The sequence below is a fragment of the Nerophis lumbriciformis genome, linkage group LG11 (assembly GCF_033978685.3).
Source record: "Nerophis lumbriciformis linkage group LG11, RoL_Nlum_v2.1, whole genome shotgun sequence".
In the NCBI taxonomy this organism is placed as follows: domain Eukaryota; kingdom Metazoa; phylum Chordata; class Actinopteri; order Syngnathiformes; family Syngnathidae; genus Nerophis; species Nerophis lumbriciformis.
The window spans coordinates 46,872,141-46,897,323 of NC_084558.2; the positions used below are offsets into that span (position 1 = coordinate 46,872,141).

The 25,183-nt window shown below is 38.5% G+C and overlaps 1 pseudogene; it reads left to right on the forward strand.

The window, feature by feature from the left end:
- Window positions 1–25,183, forward strand: part of LOC133610168 (RIMS-binding protein 2-like) — a 115,455-nt pseudogene that overhangs the window by 69,745 nt on the left and 20,527 nt on the right.

Sequence of the window (25,183 nt, forward strand, 5' to 3'; positions counted from 1 at the left end):
AAATAACTATAACATATAGAACATGCTATACGTTTACCAAACAATCTGTCACTCCTAATCGCTAAATCCCATGAAATCTTACACGTCTAGTCTCTTACGTGAATGAGCTAAATAATATTATTTCATATTTTATGGTAACGTGTTAATAATTTCACACATAAGTCGCTCCTGAGTATAAGTTGCACCCCCGGCCAAACTATGAAAAAAACTGCGACTTATAGTCCGAAACATACGGTAGTTGTTTTTGTTCATTAATAGTATCGGCATGTCAGATTTTTATTACATGATGCCTTTATCTCTATTTTGACATTTTCATAGAGAGAGGTATTTTTTAAGTTATGTACACACATTTACATTTACTAATATGTGTACATGTTGTATCTGGACAGATCCATTGAGAGTTTGCGCAGAAATGTGTCGTACAGGTATTAATTATACACCATACAACATTAACAAAATGCTATGTCACATGAATGGTTATTAAAGTAATTACTTTACTTTCCACAATTACTTTGTGGAATGAAAAAAACACAAGTAATATAATAAACATGGTGTTTACTTTTTGATATCAATATAAAACACAAAGCAGTTTGGCTAATGAAGATAAAGTCAAATAAACAAGCTTTGTTCTTCAACAACAACCATGTACTTCAGTGCAACAGTTTGGCCAACAAAAATAAACAGGAGTGATGCATCACACATCTAATATCCAATCTTTGTGCCTCACCGACAACTCAGCCTGCATTCAATTGGATGTGATGACAAAACATTTTAGCTAGTATTGATGTTATTGGAACACTGACTAAGTTAGCAGTTAAATTAAAGGAGGAGTGATCATCCCAGTAAACAAACTACAGACTTTATAAACAAGTTGTAACAATGTTCCCGACACATCGCCTGCTGCATGGTAACTCTCCATCCCAGCAGCTGATGGAAGGACGCTAGTTGTACGTTCAAAATGAAACCGCAACATCAAATATTGTTCTCCTCCAACAGCATTGCGCTCTTAATCGCACACCGAGACTCCACGGAAGCGATTGAATTGAAGTGAAACGAAACGATCAACTCCGTTAGCTCGGAGAGAATATTTGCAAAGCAAAGTCTGTGTCGTCGCCGCCATGTTTACACTAGTACGCATGCGCTGTGGCGCTTCAGTTTCCAGGCAGTAAGCAGTATTGCCTAAAATGCATTCATACATTTAAATTAAATTTAAATTTAAACGGTAGTACTAACCGTCTGGAATTGTATCGCAGTTTATTAATATACTGTTTATCGTTACATCCCTACTTGTGGGCGACGTTAATATTTCTGGTCAATGACCATGGATTTCATGTTGAAGAGTATCGAGCACAGTATCCATAAATGGGAGCCGATCCAAACAGCTTGTGCCACTCATGGTGCAAATGAACTATAACCCAGACAGAAAGTCAACACATGGTCGCACATAACACACTTCCTGCTAATTGTGGACATTTAAAACACCTATGTATACTTTAAAATGACACCTATACAAATCTATTACAGTACCTGATGGGTGACACGCTAAACACCCTCGCCACACTTACCGGTATATATATGCCTTTGGCGCATCTTATCTGCTTGACCTCAATTTGATATGAAATTAATATGCAGACTTGGATTATTGCGATGGCCGGCCACATGTAAAAACATCCGTGTCAACATGATCACAGAGGGACTCTTTAGTGTTTTTATTGTAGTAAATAAAAACACTGAAGTCAGTGTAGTGATTTTGATGTCAAACGTATTAAGATTACATTACACATATATTTAACATCGATACCAGTACACTAACTTCATAAGTGTATAAATGTATATATTGTATATAAATTGTGTGCGTATGTATACGTATATATATATATATATATATATATATATATATATATATATATATATACATACACGTTAGGTCAGGAAAAAACAGTGCGTATTTTCCTGACCTAACGTACTGTATATTCCGCTCTACCCCAGTATTGAGCACTGTATAACGGATAAACCACAGAAACCTTGACTATATATATACATGCAGTATGTAAAAAAAAAAATATATATATATATATATATATATAGTCAAAAGTTTGGACACACCTTCTCATTCAATACGTTTTCTTTATCTTTATGACTATTTACATTGTAGATTGTCACTGAAGGCATCAAAACTATGAATGAACACATGTGGAGTTATGTACTTAACAAAAAAGGTGACATAACTCAAAACATGTTTTATATTCTAGTTTCTTCAAAATAGCCAACCTTTGCTCTGATTACTGCTTTGCACACTATTGGCATTCTCTCCATGAGCTTCAAGAGGTAGTCACCTGAAATGGTTTTCACTTCACAGGTGTGCCTTATCAGCATTGATTAGTGGAATTTCCTGCTTTATCAATGGGATTGGGACCATCAGTTGTGTTGTTAATGAGAAGGTTTGCCCAAACTTTTGGCCTGTACTGGGTATGTATATATATATATATATATATATATATATATATATATATATATATATATATATATATATATAGTGACTTTACATGGAGTCGGCTTTCGGCCCCCAGCCAATTTTTTTTTAGTCCAAAAGGTTGGGACACCCTGCCTTAGGTCCTTGGATGTGTAGCTACTAAAGTGCACTGTACTATGTAAATGAGCAGAGTCTAGCATGTCCTGACTATGCCATTGTTGTGTATTGTATCTGGTCCAGGTCCAACATCATATTGCAGAACAGGTCAGAATCAAACATCCAAGACTGGAATTCTCACACGTTCCACTCCTGAATGGCGTTTCTATTTTTGAAAGTCCATGCAATTATGCCCAGTTCTCCTCACGGCACATTCCTAATTAGCAGAAGATGTGATGGCTTATGATCCTGATGAGTCATTTCTCCAAGCCTTGTAGTGTCGCCCGCCTAACTGTTACGTAACACGAAGCAGTGCCTCGACTCGCTACTTCAAGTCGTGTTTGTCACTACCCACTGGCTTCTGCTCAAACGCAGATTGTGCAATTGACTCACGGACGAGAATACAACTACTGGCGAGTAGGGCTGGACGATAATGGCAAAAAATAATAATTTCCCATTATTTTGAGCGATTCTGAAATCACCATGATTAGTCATTATTTGAAAACACCAGTATTTATTTCACCACCAAACCTCATCTTTAAATATAATCTAAAAGATCAACGCATATGAATTAGTAACAAATGAAGTGAAATATTAGTAACAACAATACATTTAAAGGGGAACAACACTTGTTTTTGGAATTTTGCCTGTCGTTCACAATCATTATGAAAGACATGACGACGGATTTGCTGAAATGCGATAATTTTGGACCCTGTGCGTCATTACATGAGTGATAAGTTGTTCAATTACTTCTGACAACTAAGTTACTGCTAAAACACAAACTTGTATTAACATAAAGTGATGGACAGTGTCAGGATCTGCCAAGGATGCGGAGATAGCTGACGGCTTGCAAGTAAAACTCAATTAATAGTCCAGGAAGCAGGAAACTAAGAAAAACAGAACACTAAGCCTCAGTCTCCAAAGTACAAATATCCAGCACTGAAGGAGGGACCAGGTGGAACTAAATAGAACTAATTAATTAGAATCAGGTGTGCTGACAGGACATGGAACAGAAAGTAAAGGTGCTTCAAAACACATAGACCACACAGGAAACACTGACAAAACAAGAGCACCAGAACAGGAAGTGATTGTAAACACAGGAAGTAGAAACTAGAAATGACACTGGACAGGAATTAAAACACCAAACATGACCAAAGTGTCAGTAGCAAGCCTGACAGAAAGTCCATTAGAATTGCTCTTAGCTTGGACGCCAACACGAGTGTGAGTGGGTGCAAGGCGGCGAATAGTGGACACAAGTCTTTTTACAACTTCCAATCGCTGCACGGACACATAACTCTTAGAAACAGATTGCTTTACACATACACACCTGTGAATACGGACACACAACTCGTTAACAAAAAGCCACGTGTAACAAGACAACCAATCCAGGAAATACAAACAGATACCGTATTTTTCGGAGTATAAGTCGCACTGGAGTATAAGTCGCATTTTGGGGGGACATTTATTTGATAAAAGCCAACACCAAGAATAGACATTTGAAAGGCAATTTAAAATAAATAAAGAATAACAGGCTGAATAAGTGTACGTTATATGACGCATAAATAACCAACTGAGAACGTGCCTGGTATGTTAACGTAACATATTATGGTAAGAGTCATTCAAATAACTATAACATATAGAACATGCTATACATTTACCAAACAATCTGTCACTCCTAATCGCTAAATCCCATGAAATCTTATACGTCTAGTCTCTTACGTGAATGAGCTAAATAATATGATTTGATATTTTACGCTAATGTGTTAATAATTTCACACATAAGTCGCTCCTGAGTATAAGTCGCACCCCCGGCCAAACTATGAAAAAAACTGCGACTTATAGTCAGAAAAATACGGTAGATTCTTTTTTTATGGACAAACAATTTAAAACACGCACATGCGGCTCAGATTACACACATATACACACACACACATTATTTCACAGACACGTGAATTGGATTACACACACACACACACACACACACACACACACACATTATGATACAAACACACACATTAGTTCACAGACACGTGAATTGGATTACACACACACACACATTAGGATACAAACACATTAGTTCACAGACACGTGAATTGGATTACATATATACACACTAGGATTACATATATACACACTAGGATACAAACACACATTAGTTCACAGACACATGAATTGGATTACACACACACACATTGAAATACAGACACACACATTAGTCCACACACACATTAGTTCACAGACACGTGCATTGGATTACTCACACACACACACACACACATTGAGATACAGACACACACATTAGTTCACAGACACGTAAACTGGATTACACACACACACACACACACATTAGTTCACAGACACGTGAACTGGATTACATACACACACATTGAGATACAGACACACACATTAGTTCACAGACACGTGAATTGGATTACACACACACATTGAGATACAGACACACACATTAGTTCACAGACACGTGAATTGGATTACACACACACACACATTGAGATACAGACACACATTAGTTCACAGACACGTGAATTGGATTACACCCCCCCCCCACACCCACACACACACACACACACACTTTGAGATATAGATACAAACATTTGTTCACATACACGTGAATTGGATTACACACACACACACACATTAGTTCACAGACACATGAATTGGATTACACACACACACACACACACACACATTGAGATACAGACACATGAATTGCATCATACAGACACACACATTATTTCACAGACATGCGAATTGGATTACACACACACACACACACATTAGGATACAAACACACATTAGTTCACAGACACGTGAATTGGATTACACACACACACACACACATTGAGATACAGACACACACATTAGTTCACAGACACGTAAACCTTACTTTTTTTCTTGAGTTGAGTGATTATTGATTAGGCATACTAGCGCTCTGTCAAATAAAAAGTAGCAACCATGGTGATGTCCCAAACTTCTAGAATGCTCCAGAATGCGCACGTACGTTGCACGGCCTATGAATGGTTATTTCCAATTAGGATATTGTTATGATGGTGAGAAGCCATAATCCAAATCCAAATCAAACTTTGAAAAATTGTCCAGCCTCTGTGGACTTCAACTGTTGTCCTTCCAACACCTCCAACATCTACACACCATCAATATCATCATTGGTACTGCTTGACTCTGATGGATGACATCACTACTTCCTCAGTACATTTAGTCCCACACAACACTGTGGTACGTGAATGTTGCACAATATCGCACATGTAATCACGCAGCATGAACTCTCAGACTCCCACCTCACCCCTGACCCATTCCGTGCATGGGCCTGTTGGTGCATTTGGGGAATGCTTGAAATAGACAAACCTGTATTTACTTTATTGACTGAGAGTGACGTCTCTGACCTCCCAGGGCCTCCACTGCCCCCGCAAGATGTACAGGTGCTGTGTGGGCAGGCACCCGGGGTCCTGCAGGTCCGCTGGAAGCCCCCCGCCCTTTCTCCCACGGGCACGTCCAACGGGGCCAACGTCATCGGTTACGCCGTCTGCACCAAAGGACAGAAGGTGAGGTGCTGTGGTCCTGATGTTCACTCCTCATACACCACAGATCACATGCTGTGTGGCAGCAGCAGCTTGAGATACATAAAGAAAAAACATCTAGACATGCTACTGCAACTTCAGTTAAGTTTGAAGGCCAAACAAGATCATTTTAGTTCCTTAAGTTGAGAATAGGAACGTGACAATATGAACATTTAATATGACGATTACCACAACCATAACCGTTATCATTATTATTGTGCTATTGTTGAATGTGCTCAAAACTACTTTTATACACACTGAAATCTTCAAATAACTTGGTCAAAAGATTCCATCCATTCATCCATTTTCTACCGCTTGTCCCTTACTGGGTTGCGGGGGTGCTGTAGCCTGTATTTATTAAAATAAATAGACGCACTGTTAGAACAAAAAAACTATATTGCATGTTTTGTGTTTGTTATGCTTCACTGATAGTGTTGTAGTTTTAGTATTGTGTCTGTTTTAATAGCTCAACTTGTATTGTTTTAAATATTGCTTTGCACTGTCATATGTATTTAAGTTAAAAGTGTTTAACAAGTTTAATACATTATTTATTATTTTTGGCAAGTGTTACTCTGCTCAGTGGTCCTTGAACCACTTTGTCCTTTGTCTCATATTACTCTTAGTTTAAAACACTTTGTTCTAAGAGAGCACAGCTTGTCGGTTCAATTTGCACAATTAAATATTTTTGTTACTTAGACAGTATTGTGTTACTTTAAGTTTAGATTATGTCGGTTCAATTTGCACAATTAAATATTTTTGTTACTTAGACAGTATTGTGTTACTTTAAGTTTAGATTAGGTCCTTTCTTAATGGGGAAATACGTTAAAGTCTCTCATTTTGCGAGATGGCACCAATCAGTATGTGAGGTTATCAATCACGGTTTTTCCATCATTTTCATTGGAAACACTAATACTAACCGTCTAGAGTTTTAACGCGGTTATCGTTATTACCAATTATCGTTACATCCCAAGTTGAGAGACTAAAACACTGGTGTCAAACTCAAAACCCAGGGGCCAAACCTGGCCCACCACACGATTTTATGTGGCCTGCCACATAATTTTTTGTGAGAAACCGCGTTCATATATGTTGCCTGCAACATTATTTTATGTGAGAGGCTTCTTTCATTTATGTGGCCCGCTACATCATTTAATGTGTTCCGCCACATCATTTTATGTGAGAGGCTTCTCTTAATAATGTGGCCTGGCCCACCACGCGATTTTATGTGGCCTGCCACATAATTTTATGTGAGAGGCCACTTTAATTTCTGTGGCCCGCCGCATCATTTTATGTGAGAGGCTTCTTTTATTAATGTGGCCTGGCCCACCACACAATTTTATGTGAGAAACCGCGTTCATTATGTGGCCTGCAACATTATTGTATGTGGCCCGCCGCGTTATTTAATGTGTTCCACTACATTATTTTAGGTGGTCCGCTAAATTATTTTACGTGACCTGCCACATCATTTTATGTGAGAGGCTTCTTTCATTTACGTGGCCTGCAACATTATTTTATGTGGCCTGCCGCATCACTTTATGTGAGAGGCTTCTTTCATTTATGTGAGAGGCTTTTTTCATTTATGTGGCCTGCAGCATCTTTTTGCATGGCCTGCCACATCATTTTATGTGACAGGCTTCTTTCATTTATGCGGCCTGCAACATTATTTTATATGGCCCGCCGCATCATTTTATGTGAGAGGCGTCTTTCCTTTATGTGGCCTGTGGCATTATTTAATGTGTTCCACCACATCATTTTAGGTGGTCCGCCACATAATTTTATGTGACAGGCCACTTCATTTATGTGGCCCGCCACATCATTTCATGTGAGAGACTTATTTCATTTATGTGAGGGGCTTCTTTCATTTATGTGGCCTGCAGCATCTTTTTGCATGGCCTGCCACATCATTTTATGTGACAGGCTTTTTTCATTTATGCGGCCTGCAACATTATTTTATATGGCCCGCCGCATCATTTTATGTGAGAGGCTTCTTTCCTTTATGTGGCCTGTTGCATTATTTAATGTGTTCCACCACATCATTTTAGGTGGTCCGCCACATAATTTTATGTGACAGGCCACTTCATTTATGTGGCCCGCCGCATCATTTTATGTGAGAGGCTTCTTTCATTTATGTGGCCTGCAGCATCTTTTTACGTTGCCTGCCACATCATTTTATGTGAGAGGCTTCTTTCATTTATGTGGCCCGCCACATCATTTTATGTGAGAGGCTTCTTTCCTTTATGTGGCCTGTAGCATTATTTAATGTGTTCCACCACATCATTTTGGGTGGTCCGCCACTTAATTTTATGTGACAGGCCGTATTCATTTATGTGACCTGCAACATTATTTTACGTGGCCCGCGACATCATTTTATGTGAGAGGCTTCTTTCATTGGCCTGCAACATCCTTTTGTGTGAGAGGCTTCTTTCATTAAGTGGCCTGCAACATATTTTATGTGGCCCACCGCATCATTTTATGTGAGAGGCTCCTTTCATTTATGTGGCCTGCAACATCATTTTATGTGAGAGGCTCCTTTCATTTATGTGGCCTGCAACATCATTTTATGTGAGAGGCTTCTTTCATTTAAGTGGCCTGCAACATCAATTAATATGTTCCACCACATCATTATAGGTGGTCCGCCAAATTATTTTATGTGGCCTACCACATCATTGTATATGATTATGCTGCATTATGTTACGTGGCCCATTGCGTTCGGCTCTCCGCTTCATTTAATGTTTTCCACCACAAAATTATGCGGTCTGCTGCGATATATATTGTGGCCCATTGCATCATTTAATGTGGCCTGCCACCTAATTTCAAAAGACCCACCACTTAATTTAAGGTGGTCTGCCACATCATTTAAGGTGGCCGCCGCATCATTTATGTGGGCTGCAAAAAAAAAGGCTGTAAATAATTAAGCACTTTCTGAAATGGAAAAAAGACAGGCTGCATGTGTCCTTTGCCATTTTTAAAGAAAGCCTGTTTTCCTTTCAGATGACTGTAAAAGCAGAAATGAATATATATCTATCTCAGATTATATCTTCTAACTGTAACAACCCCAGAGTTCTGTTTAAAACTATTAACACTGTCATTGATGCTCCCAAATCTGCTGGTTTTGATGCTTCTTTTGAATTCTGTGAAAATTGTCTCCATTTTTTCACTGACAAAATTGTGTCAACTAGAGCCAGTCTATCTCAGCCTTCATATGACCCTTCTGTTCCCCTGCATTTCTCTTCTGTTTTCCATCAGTTTGAGCCGGTGTCCTTTTCTTTTTTAAGTGACACAGTTAGTCATATGAAGCCCTCTGGTTCTCCTGCAGATGCCCTCCCACCTCGCCTGTTTAAGGAGGTACTTGCTACTATTGGATCAAGTGTCCTTAACATTATCAATAGTAGCCTCTCTTCTGGAATAGTTCCAGTAGAGTTTAAACATGCAGTGGTACGACCTCTACTTAAAAAACCCAGCCTCGACCCCTCTCTCCTCTCTAACTTCAGACCTATCTCTAATCTTCCATACATTTCCAAAATATTAGAGAAGGTTGTCTACAGTCAGTTGTTGCCCTTCTTAGAGGATAATGGTATCACTGAGCTGTTCCAGTCCGGTTTTAAAGCCCTCCACAGCACAGAGTCAGCGCTTCTAAAAGTTTTTAACGATGTCCTCCTGTCCACTGATTCTGGTAAATATGTTGTCCTGGTGCTTTTAGATCTGTCTGCTGCGTTCGACACCGTCGACCACGCCACCTTAATCACTCGTCTTGAGAACTGTGTGGGCATTAAGGGCGCCGCCCTCAACTGGTTCCGGTCGTACCTAACCGACAGGAGTTTTTGTGTAAAAGTAGACAGTTTTATGTCGTCCACAGCTCCTTTACCACATGGGGTCCCCCAGGGCTCAATCCTTGCCCCAATTTTATTTGCACTTTACCTTCTCCCCCTTGGTTCTATTTTTAGGAAGTACAGTATTGCATTTCATTTTTATGCCGATGATTGCCAGATTTATTTTCCCTTGGCACAAAATAACACGGTTCAACGTCTTATTGACTGCCTGCACGACATCAAAGTCTGGCTTTCAGCTAACTTCCTGAGCCTAAATGAAGATAAAACAGAAGTTATGTTGTTCGGTCCAAGTCGCTCTCCCTCCCCCAACGTTGACCTCGGCACTTTGACCCCGTATCTCAGCGACTCTGTCACAAACCTGGGGGTAAAGTTTGACTCAGATTTTAAATTCGAAAAACAAATCAGCAGCGTCGTTCAAAAAAGCTTTTATCAATTACGCCAAATAGCGAAAGTGAAACCGCTTCTATCAAGACATGATCTTGAGAAATTAATCCACGCTTTTATCTCGACTCGTCTTGACTATTGCAATGCCCTGTATGTTGGCATTAGCCAGGCCTCCCTCGCCCGCCTGCAGCTCGTGCAGAACTCTGCTGCTCGTCTGCTAACACAGACCCGCAGACGTGAGCACATCACCCCTATTTTAGCGTCCCTTCACTGGCTCCCTGTGCGTTACCGAATACATTTTAAACTCCTTTTATTTGTTTTTAAATGTCTAAACAACCTCGCGCCAACCTATCTCTCCGACCTCCTTCAGCCTTACTGCCCCACCCGATCCTTAAGATCAGCCGATCAGCTGCTGTTGACGGTCCCTGACACAAGGCTGAAGCTTAGAGGTGACAGAGCTTTTGCCGTTGCTGCTCCCAAGCTCTGGAACGACCTACCCCTGAGTGTTAGACAAGCCTCCTCTCTTCCTGTTTTTAAATCTCTCTTAAAAACATACTTTTATTCCATGGCTTTTAACACTGAGTGATATCCATCCTGCAATGGCGCCCCATAATACACCTGCTGTGATCCTGTTTTTATGTTTTTATGTTTTTATTAATTCTATTTTAATTATTTATTTTTTATCGTGTTCTGTTTGTATTGTGTTGTGTTTGCTCGGTACTCGTTTTATCTTTTAACCTGTTCATTGTACAGCACTTTGGCTACCCCTGTGGTAAATTTTAAATGTGCTCTATAAATAAAGTTGATTTGATTTGATTTGATAGGCGCATGTGTAATTCCTAAATGTTAAGAGAAACTGAAAATGTTGACTTGAAGATGATCTGATCCTGAGACAAGCAAGTCACGTCTCAATCTGTTGGTCAAAATGATAGTCATCAAAAAGAGTTTGCTACGCAAATTGTCTGACGAAGCTTTATACATTTATACTCATATGCATTCGCTGTTACATGTGGCCCTTTGAGGCCGACGTGGTTCTCACTAAAAACTAGTTTGATCCACCTGGAAAATCTGTAGGAAGGCCCAGTTGTGTTATGTCCATCTTTCTGAGCTAAAACAAGCGCGCACACACACACACACACACACACACACACACACACACACACACACACACACACACACACACACACATACACACACACACACACACACGCTCACGCTCACGCTCACGCTCACACAAGCAGGCACTTCAGAGACAGCACTATGGTCTCTACCGCCCTCTGGTGACTGAAAAGGGATAGTGACTTCAACTTGGACCTTCTCAATTGTGAAAAAGTGACATCACCACATTTGGACAAGTTTGTTGTTTCCAGCAAGCAGATGTTTTTTGTGTTTCTGGAGCAGATCGCAGAGGTGATGTTCCCCATGGCCGACTATGTGACCGTGGAGCTGACGAGGATTCAGTGCCTGGAGGCCAGGGAGGTCATAGTGAGGACTCTGTCCGCACAGGGAGAGTCCCAGGACTCCCACATCGCCGCCATTCCAAACAACCTGCTCGTGCCTCTACCTCCAATTCCGCTGCCGGCGCCAATGCACCCCCACCCCCACCAGCCTCACCTTACGTCCCCCCACCTTCCTCACGCCACCCCCCAGCTTCCTGCGTTGTTGCCGCCTCCAGCCCACGGGCAACCGCTCCCGCTGCACCCGCATCCTCCGCACCCTCAACCCCACCCGCGACTGCCTCACCCCGGCGTCCCTCCCCAGGGTCGGCCTCCTCATCCGCAGGCCCTCCACCCTCTTCACCAAGGTCCGAGGCCGCAGCACCGCCTGCCTCTGCAGCCGCACCCTCACCCCCACCCGGTACCTCAGAGACCAGTAAGTGCCAGAGACCTGGATGCCAAAGAGCAAGTCGCCCACCACGGGGCAGCTGTCCCACCCAACCAACTCGGTTGGGCCCCCGTACGCTCCCCGTCCTCCCAGCCGCCTGTAGCCATGCAAGGCCACACCCTGGAGGCCCCGCCCCATGGCAATCCACGCTCACCCTCCCCACAAAGGATTCTACCACAGCCAAGAGGCACTCTAGTCCCGGACAACGTTGCCAAAGCCATCGCTCGGGAAGCAGCGCAGAGAGTGGCGGCGGAGAGCGGCAAGGTCTGACTGCACCTCATCACCATGCGCTAATGCAGGGGTGTCCAAAGTGCAGCACGGGGGCCTTTAGCGGCTCGCAAAATGAGTTATGATGGCCCGCAGCATATTGTCAGAAAAAAAACAACAGCAGTAAAAATGCCAGAAAAAGAGCAAAAAAATCGAAATGTCACGAGAAAAAGCTGACATTTCCAAACTAATAATTGACAATATCATATTTAGTCACCTATAAAACAAAGAGTTGTCTTTAAATATGTACATATACATACATATACATATGTATATATGCACATACAGTATGTATGTATATATATGTGCATATATATATATATATATATATATATATATATATATATATATATATATATATACACATATGTGCACATATACATACATATATGCATATATATATATATATATATATATATATATATATATATACACATTTTAATTGTAATCATGTATTAGCATTTTTTTTTATATACAGAAATATCAAAATGGACCCCTTCATACTTTGACGTTACAGGAAAAAATCCCTTAGTGGAACAATTTTAGACACCATTAATCTAAGATATTAGAAGCTCTCAAAATAAATAAATAAAATATTTACAAAGTTTAGTTAGTTAATTAGAAAATAAAAATAGTACTAACTTATGAATTAATCAGTTTTAAAAATAACAACAACAATAATATAGAGTGTTAAAGTGTCGAACTGAACATTAATATTTTTATACAGGCATAAGTTTTGACACACTAAGTTATGCAGTTACACAATCATATTATTAATATTATCATTATTGTTAAAATATGTAAGAGAAAAAGCTGAAATGTTCTAACTAATAAATAATAAATATAGTCACCTGTAACACAGAGCTCACACAAAGTGTTGTCTTTAAATATACATAATATCTGTTTTTAGCATTAAAAAAAAAAAAACAATATTAAAATGGCCCCCGCATACTTTGACTTTTCAGTATTGTAGCCTTTGGTGGAAAAAGTTTAGACACCACTGATCAAAAATATTAAAAGGGCTCAAAATAAAAATAGTTTAGTTAGTTAATTACAAATAATACTAACTTATGAATTGATTCATTTGAAAACTGACAACAATAATAATATACACTGTTCAATTTGTAAATGAACAGTAATATTTTTGTACGGTAGAATATTGGACACACTAGGGTAAGCAGTGAAAATGTCAGAAAAAAAAAAAATCTGACATGTTCTAAGTAATAATTAAAAATACTATACTAAGTCACCTATAACACACAGTTGTGTCTTTACATACATGAAAGATATCAAAATGGCCTCCACATACTTGGACTTTTCAGTACACCCTGCTGCACTCGTCGTCATGGCAACGCTGCAAATACACTTGTCTGACGTTCCAGGGGGAGCGCAGGCCAGCTAGCTACGGCGAGCGGGGTCAGACCTTCCACCAGCACCACTCGGATGAGGAAGAGGAGGACGAGGAAGGGTTTACGCGCCGCAGGCGAAGGGGTCCTTCGGTGGACGAGTTCCTCCGAGGCTCTGAGTTGGGCAGGCCGGTAAGAACAACGTGAAAGTCTGGGTAGGACTGGAACAGCAGGAAGCTGGTTAGCTGCATGCACACACAGACAAGCTTGCCGGCGTCACTGTGTGCGTTCACGTGTCGTGTGTGTGTGTGTGTGCGTGTGTGTGCACGTGTGTATGTATGTGGACTTAAACAACTGGCTCTTTGTGTGTGTGTGTGTGTGTGTGTGTGTTTGTGTGTGCCTGTCAAAAGCCTCACTATAGTCACAATGAAGAGTATCACAGCGAGAGCAGCCGCGGCTCTGACCTGTCTGACATCATGGAAGAGGATGAGGAGGAGCTGTACTCAGAGATGCAGCTGGACGAGGGACGCCGACGCAACTCGCACAACACTCCCAAGGTGCACTTCTTTGCACGTACTTCTAAATAGTCAGACAGACTCACACCCATCCAAATACAACTTCTTGCTGGGAGTCCACTGCACAGGCATGAGATACTTCACTGCCGCCTTGCATTAGTGTGTGCTCAGGTTACATTAGCGTGTATGCTCAGGTTACATTAGCGTGTATGCTCAGGTTACATTAGCGTGTATGCTCAGGTTACATTAGCGTGTGTGCTCAGATTCCACTATAGAGGAGGCACTTAACAAAGCCTTCATTTCTCTTACACCTCCTGCTGTAGTCAATAGAGATCGACCGATATGGTTTTTCAGGGCCGATAGCGATTATCAGTAGTCAAGGACGCCGATAAGCGATGTATAGAGTCAATATTCATTTGCAGTAAAAGGGATTTAAACATGAATAGTATTCGTCAGTAAATAGCTGGACAAGACATTAAGTTGTTAAAATAAATAAAGAGCGTGTGTAATCTATAAAATAGTGTATACTATTAGTGGGTGTGTTGAGTGTGATTTACTAAGACTGCGTGTACAATTGTAAAGTGGTGCAGATCGCCTTATTGAAATGAGTATTTTGCGTGTACCATGCGGGTCATAGCCATCATTTACTGCACATTCCTAACTGCGGGGGTTTACATGCAGGAGACATGTACCACTTTTTATGGGCAATTTAGAAGCAGTCTTGCACTGCATCTATATTGATATCATTTTTTTTTTTTTTTTTTTTACCGGCGAAGGTACTGTTATATATATTTTTTTCCATATAAGAAATATTGTAATAATATATATTCTATCTATAATAAACAATCATAAATAAAATTTACTAAAGGACACCAAAACGCATCAATTGAATTGATTTCAATAAATGCATTAAGTCCTCCAGCAACTGTAATATTATAAAAGGATGTTGCTGAATGGACAATATGTGCAATATTTTTACATTCGGAGCATACAAAATGTTGACACACGCAAACCTTTAGTAAATAAGACCCATACTGTTTTATGCGGCGCTAATGTTGTGTATAATCTATCATTAAAAAACATCGAACACCTTTATTAGATGTGTCTAAAAGGAGCATCAACATTTTATAAAACATCTCCTGGGAAAATTGGTCAAAATATGTCACATCACAATAACTCATCTACTCCATTTTATACACTTTTATAACACTTTATGGATTGTATACATTGTAAGGTTTCCTCCTGAAATATTGTGAACATTTAAATAAAAACAATTGTGGGCTCCTTCACCTAGAATAATAGTTGAGACATTTTTCAAGATGGCTGACATCATTTCTTCCTGGATGTTACAGAAAGTATGAGGTGTCAGCTGCTGCATGCTCTTCTTTACTTAGTCGTGCTCATAAGTTTACATACCCTGGGAGAATGTATGATTTATTGGCCATTCTTCAGAGAATATGAATGATAACACAAAAACCTTTCTTCCACTCATGCTTAATGGTTGTGTGAAGCTATTTATTGGCAAACAACTGTGTATACTCTTTTTAAATCAAAATGACAAAAGAAAGTACCCAAATGACCCTGATCAAAAGTTTACATACCCCAGTGACTTTAATCTGATAACATGCCCAACAGTTGACACAAACAGGTTTGAATGGCTAATCTAGGTTCCAATCCTCACCTGTGACCTGTTTGTTTGTAATTAATGTGTGTGTATAAAAGGTCAGTGAGTTTCTGGGCTTCTGACAGACCATTGCATCTTTCATCCAGTGCTGCACAGATGTTTCTGGATTCTGAGTCATGGGGAAGGCAAAATAATTGTCAAAGGATCTGCGAGAAAGGGTAATTGAACTGCATAAAACAGGAAAGGGGTAAAAAAAGATATCCAAGGAATTGGAATGCCAATCAGCAGTGTTCAAATGCTGATTAAGAAGTGGAAAATGAGGGATTCAGGTAGACCAGCAAAGATTTCAGCCACAACTGCCAGGAAAATTGTTTGAGATGCAAAGAAAAATCCACAAATAACTTCAGCTGAAATACGGGACTCTCTGAAACATTGTGGTGTGGCTGTTTCAAGATGCACAATAAGGAGGCACTTGAAGAAAAATGGGCTGCATGGTCGAGTCGCCAGAAGAAAGCCATTTCTGCGCAAATGTCACAAAGTATCCTGCTTACATTACGCCAAACCGCACAGATACAAGCCTCAAAACTTCTGGAACAATGTAATTTGGAGTGATGGCAATAAATAGCTTCACACAACCATTAAGCATGAGTGGAAGAAAGGTTTTTGTGTTATCATTCATATTCTCTGAAGAATGGCCAAGAAATCATATACTCTCCCAGGGTATGTAAACTTATGAGCACAACTGTATATAATCATCTCATATTTGTCAAGACGTTTACACAAAGTTTGCATTTTGGGCAGAAATATATTTTCGGTCTTCTTCAAGTCCATCCATCCCTGTCGCGTTATTTGATTGAATGACGGAACATGAAACACGTGGCGCTCCTTTAATGAGCCCTACGCTCCGAGTGTTGCGGACGGAGAATTGTTGTGCAACTCCGTTGCTGCAGTAGCCAAAACAAACAAAACAGGAGGAAGATTCCAGGTAGGAAGAACAAAAGCTGGATGTCCAGGACAAAAATATAAAGTAAGAGAGGAGACCTCGTACTGCAGGCGACCAGCACTGTGTTAGAAGGAGAGAAAGGGGGCGTGGCAATATTGAGCATTGAAGTGAAAGCAGCTGAGCAGACTGGAGAAGAATTCTCACAAGAACTCAAATAAATGTCAAATATTAAAACATATTTGGGGAGAATGATTGACAATAAGAGTCATTTGTATTCTGAAATGATCCATCAAAAAGGTAACTGGTGCTTGAGCAGTGGATACTTCACTAATGATTCACGTTTTAAATACTGCTATCGTATATATATATATATATATATATATCGGTCGATCTCTAGCAGTCAATGATTCCAATGGTAGTTTTTGGTAAGAATACACGTTCTGGTGGGCTTGTTTGTGTGCGTTTGCGTGTGCGTCAGTGTGTACGTGTGTTCCTGCGTGCCTGTCTGCGAGCGCTGCATGGGTTTGTTTACGTACCACTTGTTGGAGTACGTCAGTGCACATTCGTCCACACACGCCCGGAGAGTGAGCTGGTCTGCTAGGACGGCGTGCGGAGACTTCATGTTTTACGTCTGTCTGCGTTGTAGTCCGCTAACTCCTCGGGAGGCCGTCACCAGCGCGACGGCGGCAGGAGGATCCACCATGGCGGCCCGCAGCCTCAGAGACCGCCTCTCACCGTCCCTGCCATTGGTCAGTAAAGACTTTAGCTTTCTTCACAATGTTCACACAACGAGATTTTGAACCACAGGATTAAACATGAGCTACTGAATGACCATCGGTATGGGTTCAGGAGTAATCGATCTACATGCCGAGCAGTGATGGACTTTGTAGAAAACATAGCTACAGCAATAGGAAAAAAGCAACACACCGTTGGTGTGTTTATTGACTTATGTAAAGCTTTTGACACAATCGATCATACCTTCTGCAAAAATTGGAAAACTATGGCATAAGAGGTGTTTCACAACAGTAGTTAAGTAGTTATTTAAGTAATATATCTCAAGATGTGGAAATTAATAAGACTAAATCACAGCCAAGAAGAGAAACATGTGGGGTTCCACAAGGCTCGGTATTGGGACCTAAGTTATTTATACTTTATTTAAATGATATTTGTTCAGTACCTAATAAATTGCAAGACCAACCTTTTTAAATATAATGTCATGATTCATTCGAATGATCCAGGAGCTAGAAAATGCATGTTGCAAGATGTTTTTTCATAAAAATAAATTTATACACACACATATAAATATATATATATATATAAAGATATATATATATATATATATATATACACACACACACATATACATATATATATATATATATATACACATATACAATATATATATATACATACAGTATATACATATACATATATATATATATATATATACATATATGTACATATAAATATATATACATATACGTACATATATACGTACATATATATATATACATACATATATATATACATATATATGCATATATATATATATATACATATATATACATACATATATATATACATATATATGCATATATATACGTATATATATATACATATATATATATATACATACATATATATATACATATATATACATACATACATATATATATACATATATATACATACATACATTTTATATATATATATATATATATATATTTATATATATATATATATATATATATATAATGTATGTATGTATGTATATGTATATATGTATATATACACATATACACATACATTATATATATATATATATATATATATATATATACATATATATTTATATATCTATGTATTAGAGATGTCCGATAATATCGGGCTGCCGATATTATCGGCCGATAAATGCTTTAAAATGTAATATCGGAAATAATCGGAATCGGTTTCAAACAGTACAATTTATGACTTTTTAAAACGCCGCTGTACGGAGTGGTACACGGACGTAGGGAGAAGTACAGAGCGCCAATAAACCTTAAAGGCACTGCCTTTGCGTGCCGGCCCAATCACATAATACCTACGACTTTTCACACACACAAGTGAAAGCCAGGCATACTTGGTCAACAGCCATACAGGTCACACTGAGGGTGGCCGCATAAACAACTTTAACACTGTTACAAATATGCGCCAAACTGTGAACCCACACCAAACAAGAATGACAAACACATTTCGGGAGAACATCCGCACCGTAACACAACATAAACACAACAGAACAAACACCCAGAACCCCTTGCAGCACTAACTCTTCCGGGACGCTACAATATACACCCCCCGCTACTCCCTCCCCGCCCCCCACAACCCTGCCCACCTCAACCTCCTCATGCTCTCTCAGGGAGAGAATGTCCCAAATTCCAAGCTGCTGTTTTGAGGCATGTTGAAAAAAATAATGCACTTTGTGACTTCAATAATAAATATGGCAGTGCCATGTTGGCATTTTTTTCCATAACTTGAGTTGATTTATTTTGGAAAACCTTGTTACATTGTTTAATGCATCCAGCGGGGCATCACAACAAAATTAGGCGTAATAATGTGTTAATTCCACGACTCTATATATCGGTATCGGTTGATATCGGAATCGGTAATTAAGAGTTGGACAATATCGGATATCGGCAAAAAAGCCATTATCGGACATCTCTAATTTAAATGTATTTTGTTTGCAGATGATACAAATGTATATTGTTCAGGAAAAGACTTGAAGGAAGTGTTGAGGATAATAGAGGTTGAGTTGCTTCAGCTAAAAAAATTGTTTGATATTATTAAGTTATCATTAAATTATAAGAAAACTACATTTATGGTGTTTAGTGGTGCACGGACAAATTGTGAAGCAAAATTTAAATTAAATCAAGTGGAAATTGATAGAGTATTCGAAACTAAGTTCTTGGGAATAATAATTGATCATAAATTATGTTGGAAACCGCAGATTGAATATATAAAGGGAAAAATATCCAAATCCATTGCTGTTCTTTATAAAGTAAAACACATGCTGAATAAGAAATGTCTGCATATGTTATATTATTCTTTTATTTTTCCATATTTACCATATAGTGTTGAAGTTTGGGGAAATGTTTATTAAACAAACATAGACCCAATAATTAAACTTCAAAAAAGGGTCATTAGAATAATACACAAAGTGTGCTACTATGAACATACCAATCCACTATTCATAAGTTCTAATGTGTTAAAATTTTCAGATATTGTGTTTTTGAAAACAATGGAAATTGTGTTTCGAGTAAACTTGTATTCTTAGGTTATTTAAATTAAGAGGAGAAAACTATAATTTACGGGGGATATTGATTTTTTTTTTAAATGTAGAGTAAGAACGAATATAAAATACAAATGTATTTCAGTTTTAGGAGTTAAAGGGTGGAACAAGCTCAGTGATGAGCTGAAGACATGTAGTTCTTTGTTAAGGTTTAAGAAAGCCTTGAAAGGTGAAATAATGGAACATTATACAATATAGCAACGATTACTTTCATCCCATTGATTTTTTTTAACGTTGATGTTCCAGGTAATCTAATTTTCAGTGAATGTATAGGATAGGCAAATATAAGCTTTGGGTTCAGCCTATTCCTTTTTCTTTTCTTTTCTTTTTGTGTGTAAATGTGTACGATTGTTAATATGTATAATGATAAATAAATGGGTTATACTTGTATAGCGCTGTTCTACCTTCAAGGTACTCAAAAGCGCTTTGACACTATTTGCACATTCACCCATTCACACACTGATGGCGGTAGCTGCCATGCAAGGCCCTAACCACGACCCATCAGGAGCAAGGGTGAAGTGTCTTGCTCAAGGACACAACGGACGTGACGAGGTTGGTAGAAGCTGGGGATCGAACCAGGAACCCTCAGGTTGCTGGCACGGCCACTGTGCTGTGCTGTTAAATTGATCACACAAAATGGTTGATTATATGACCGAAATAAACTCATGTCATTCATACATTGTTTTGACAAAACATTCTACGATAATTTTAGCGATAAAGCAGAAATAAGGTAAATATAACTTTTCACAAACATAACCATTAAAGTTAAATGGAATTTTTTAACTATGCTATCAAAACTCTGAAAAAAAAAAACATCCTTTGAGGATAAATCCACTATTTTATTTCTAAATATACGTTATAAAATACATGAGAAAAAGACTTGGAAAACAATGCTTATATTTTTTTAGAGTTATTGATAGTGATTAAACACTGTTTAAAAAGTGTAAAAGGAAGGTTTGAGGCTAAATAGTTACCGTGTTTGGTAAAGCAGTAAGTCGGCGTGTTCTAGAAGGTTCCATGACGTTGTTAGCTAATGCTACCGCTAACGACGGCTAACAGGCAAATGTAGCACTTTTTCCCTCTCAAAACAGTCAGTGGCTTCATCGTCACTATTTTCTGAGGTAGCGTTTGCTGTTTGCTGTCGAGCCTTTCCGATGAAGATAAATACTTTAGTTGCGATAAAATCAGTAAAGTTTCACAATGACGTTGGGGAAAACTGCCAATATCCGAAAGTAGGCGGGGCTAGCTAGTTATCTGACTGCCAATTGGCCACAGTAAGCTGTCAATCAACTCCCCTCAGATGTACACAAACGAATATTTTCTTTTTTTTATTCGTATATTTTCCTAATAATCTTTTTAAAACAATAGTCAAAATATCACTGACTTTTACAAAATATACTCAGTCCAAATTTAAATGATTCTTATCTTTTTTGTTATAAGTTAAAGTAAGCCACTGTTACATGTGGGTAGTTAGCATTAGCAATATGGTATGCATATGTGTAAAATAAAAAATAAATATTGATTTACATGAAACCAGACAGTTCTTGTAAAGACGATTCCACTGATGAAAGTACAAATTTCCTGTGGTAAATATTAAGAAAGTTATATATGGCGGCTAATTTGTGTCTTTATTACGAAAATAATTTGTGACTCTGAAAGTAAGTAACTGATTTTTTTGCATTTGAATTTTGCGAACTGATTAATTTTTTTACATCAAATTATGCTGACAATTTTACTGGGGAAAAAAAATTGGTAGTAAAATGTGTGTTTTAAAATTCAGTGTATTAAAATTTGTGTATAAAATTCAGTAAATGAAAATTCAGTATTTTATAATTCAGTGTAAAAAAATCAGTATATAAAAAATCAGTGTCAAATAATCCAATGTGTAACAATTCAGTGTAAAAAAAATTCAGTGTTCATATTGAATGATTTTGTTTTGTGTTTTGAAGACGGTCCCCGGGAGCGCCGCTCGCCCACCTACCTGGACGAGTCTGAGCCGGAGGAGTCATTCCGGGTGTTCGTGGCGCTCTTTGACTACGACCCTCTGTCCATGTCCCCCAACCCTGACGCGGCCGACGAGGAGCTGCCTTTCAAAGAGGGACAAATCATCAGGGTGAGGACTTTGATCGTCAATCAAACGTACTCAACTCTTCAGCAACAATCCAACATTTCTAGTCAAAATACAAAACTTATCAGACTAGTTGAGTTGTTTCTATTATGCTCAAGAAGTAAATAGTTTGCGCCCCTTCTCCACTTTCCACTGCGACTGTAAATAGTATAATTTGTCTATAAAATTGCTATAAGTACACCTCCGCATTACATAGTAAGTTTATTAACATTAAAGGAAACAACAACACAGCAGTCTTTCCTCGTCTCCCAGCGTGACTATAAATAGTATCATTTGTCTATACAATTGCTATAAGTACACCTCTGCATATAATTGCAAGTTTATTAACATTCAAGGAAACAACACAGCGGTCTTTCCTCGTCTCCCAGCGTGGTTACAGTGAAGCCAAGTGCTACATACGCTTCATCATATTCTGCTACGGCAAAAAAAGCATGTTCTCGGAGGTCACACGCACGCCCCCTGGGGGGCCCGCCCCACTATTTGAGAAGGACTGGCTTAGTAGGACTTTATTCGCATTAAAACTAAATCATATTTTGTTTTCTTTTTTTTTTACCAATGTATTGTTTACGATGTATTGTTTACAATATATTGTTTACAAGTATATTCTAAGTAATTTAAACGATTATATTGTTTACAGAAGTATTATTTACCAATGTATTGTTTACAGACATATTGTTTACTGACATATTGTTTACAGACATATTGTGTATTGACATATTGTTTATTGACATGTTGTTTATTGACATTTTTACAGACATACTGTTTATCGACATATTGTTCACAGACATATTGTTTATTGACATATTGTTTTCCAGCATATTATTTACAGACATATTGTTTACAGACGTTTTGTTTACACACATACTGTTTACAGACATATTGTTTATTGATGTATTGTTTCGACACATTGTTTACAGTCATATTGTTTACAGAAATATTGTTTACAGACATTTTGTTTACAGACATTTTGTTTACAGACATTGTTTACAGACATTTTGTTTATTGATGTGTTGATTACAAACATATTGTTTATTGACATATTGTTTACAGACATATTGTTTATTGATGTGTTATTTACAGACATATTGTTTACAGACATATTGTTTATTGACATAATTTGTTTTCCAGCATATTGTTTTCAGACATATTGTTGATAGACATACTGTTTATTGACATATTGTATATTGACATATTGTTTACAGACATTGTTTTCCAGCATATTGTTTACAGATGTTTTGTTTACCCACATACTGTTTACAGACACAATGTTTATTGATGTATTGTTTACAGACACAATGTTTACAGTCATATTGTTTACAGACATTTTGTTTACAGGCATTTTGTTTATTGATGTGTTGTTTACAAACATATTGTTTATTGGCATATTGTTTACAGACATATTGTTTATTGACATATTTTGTTTTCCAGCATATTGTTTTCAGACATATTGTTGACAGACATACTGTTTATTGACATATTGTTTACAGACATTGTTTTCAAGCATATTGTTTACAAATATACTGTTTACAGACGTTTTGTTTACACACATACTGTTTACAGACCTATTGTTTATTGATGTATTGTTTACAGACACATTGTTTACAGTCATATTGTTTACAGACATTTTGTTTACAGACATATTGTTTACAGACATTTTGTTTATTGATGTGTTGTTTACAAACATATTGTTTATTGGCATATTGTTTACAGGCATATTGTTTATTGATGTGTTGTTTACAGACATATTGTTTTCAGACACATTGTTTACAGAAACATTGTTTACTCAAATGTTGTTTACAGTCATATTGTTTATTGGCATATTGTTTACAGACATATTGTTTATTGATGTGTTGTTTGCAGACATATTGTTTCCAGACACATTGTTTACAGAAACATTGTTTACTCAAATGTTGTTTGTAGACATATTGTTTACAGACATATTGTTTACGGATGCAGATATACGGGGACAAAGACACAGATGGCTTCTACCGAGGGGAAGTGCGAGGCAGGATGGGTCTGATTCCGTGCAACATGGTGTCTGAGATCCGTGCAGAGGATGACGAGACCATGGAGCAGCTCATCAAACAGGGTTTCCTGCCTCTCAGCACCCCGGTGGACAGACTAGGTACTGACCCAAAATATGGTTGATATCGTTGACTTATTCATTTGAGTGACACCTTGGTCTTTGATGGAGCTTACCTTTAACGCACATGTCGATGTTATTTGTAAGGAAATGTTTGGCTAGTTTTCATTTCTCTCTTCAAAGCTCTCCACATTTGAAATAATTCTTCATCCAGATTTGTCCTGAGATGTCCAATCAGAAGTCAGCATTGTGTCATGTGCCAGGCTGTTCATTGGCTCAGTCACTTTCACTTCCTGTTTGTTTTTGAAATGTATTTGGCGCCGACTGGGACAAGAAGAACTCGTGTCTCACCGAGTCGGCGCCCAAAGTGCTGTTCACGCCTCTGCCCGTCATTCACATGTTTGCCATCAACTCCACCGCCCCCCCTGACCCCAAGTACTATGTGTGCCCCGTTTACAAGAAACCCAAGCGCACAGACCTCAATTACATCACGGCGGTGGTTCTGGGGACCATGTTGCCCCCCGACCACTGGATCATGAGAGGGGTCGCACTCCTCTGTGACATCAAATAGAATTCATCATCAGGTTCTTTGCAGACACTATTAAATACAATTCAATTTATTCTGAGTGCAGGTT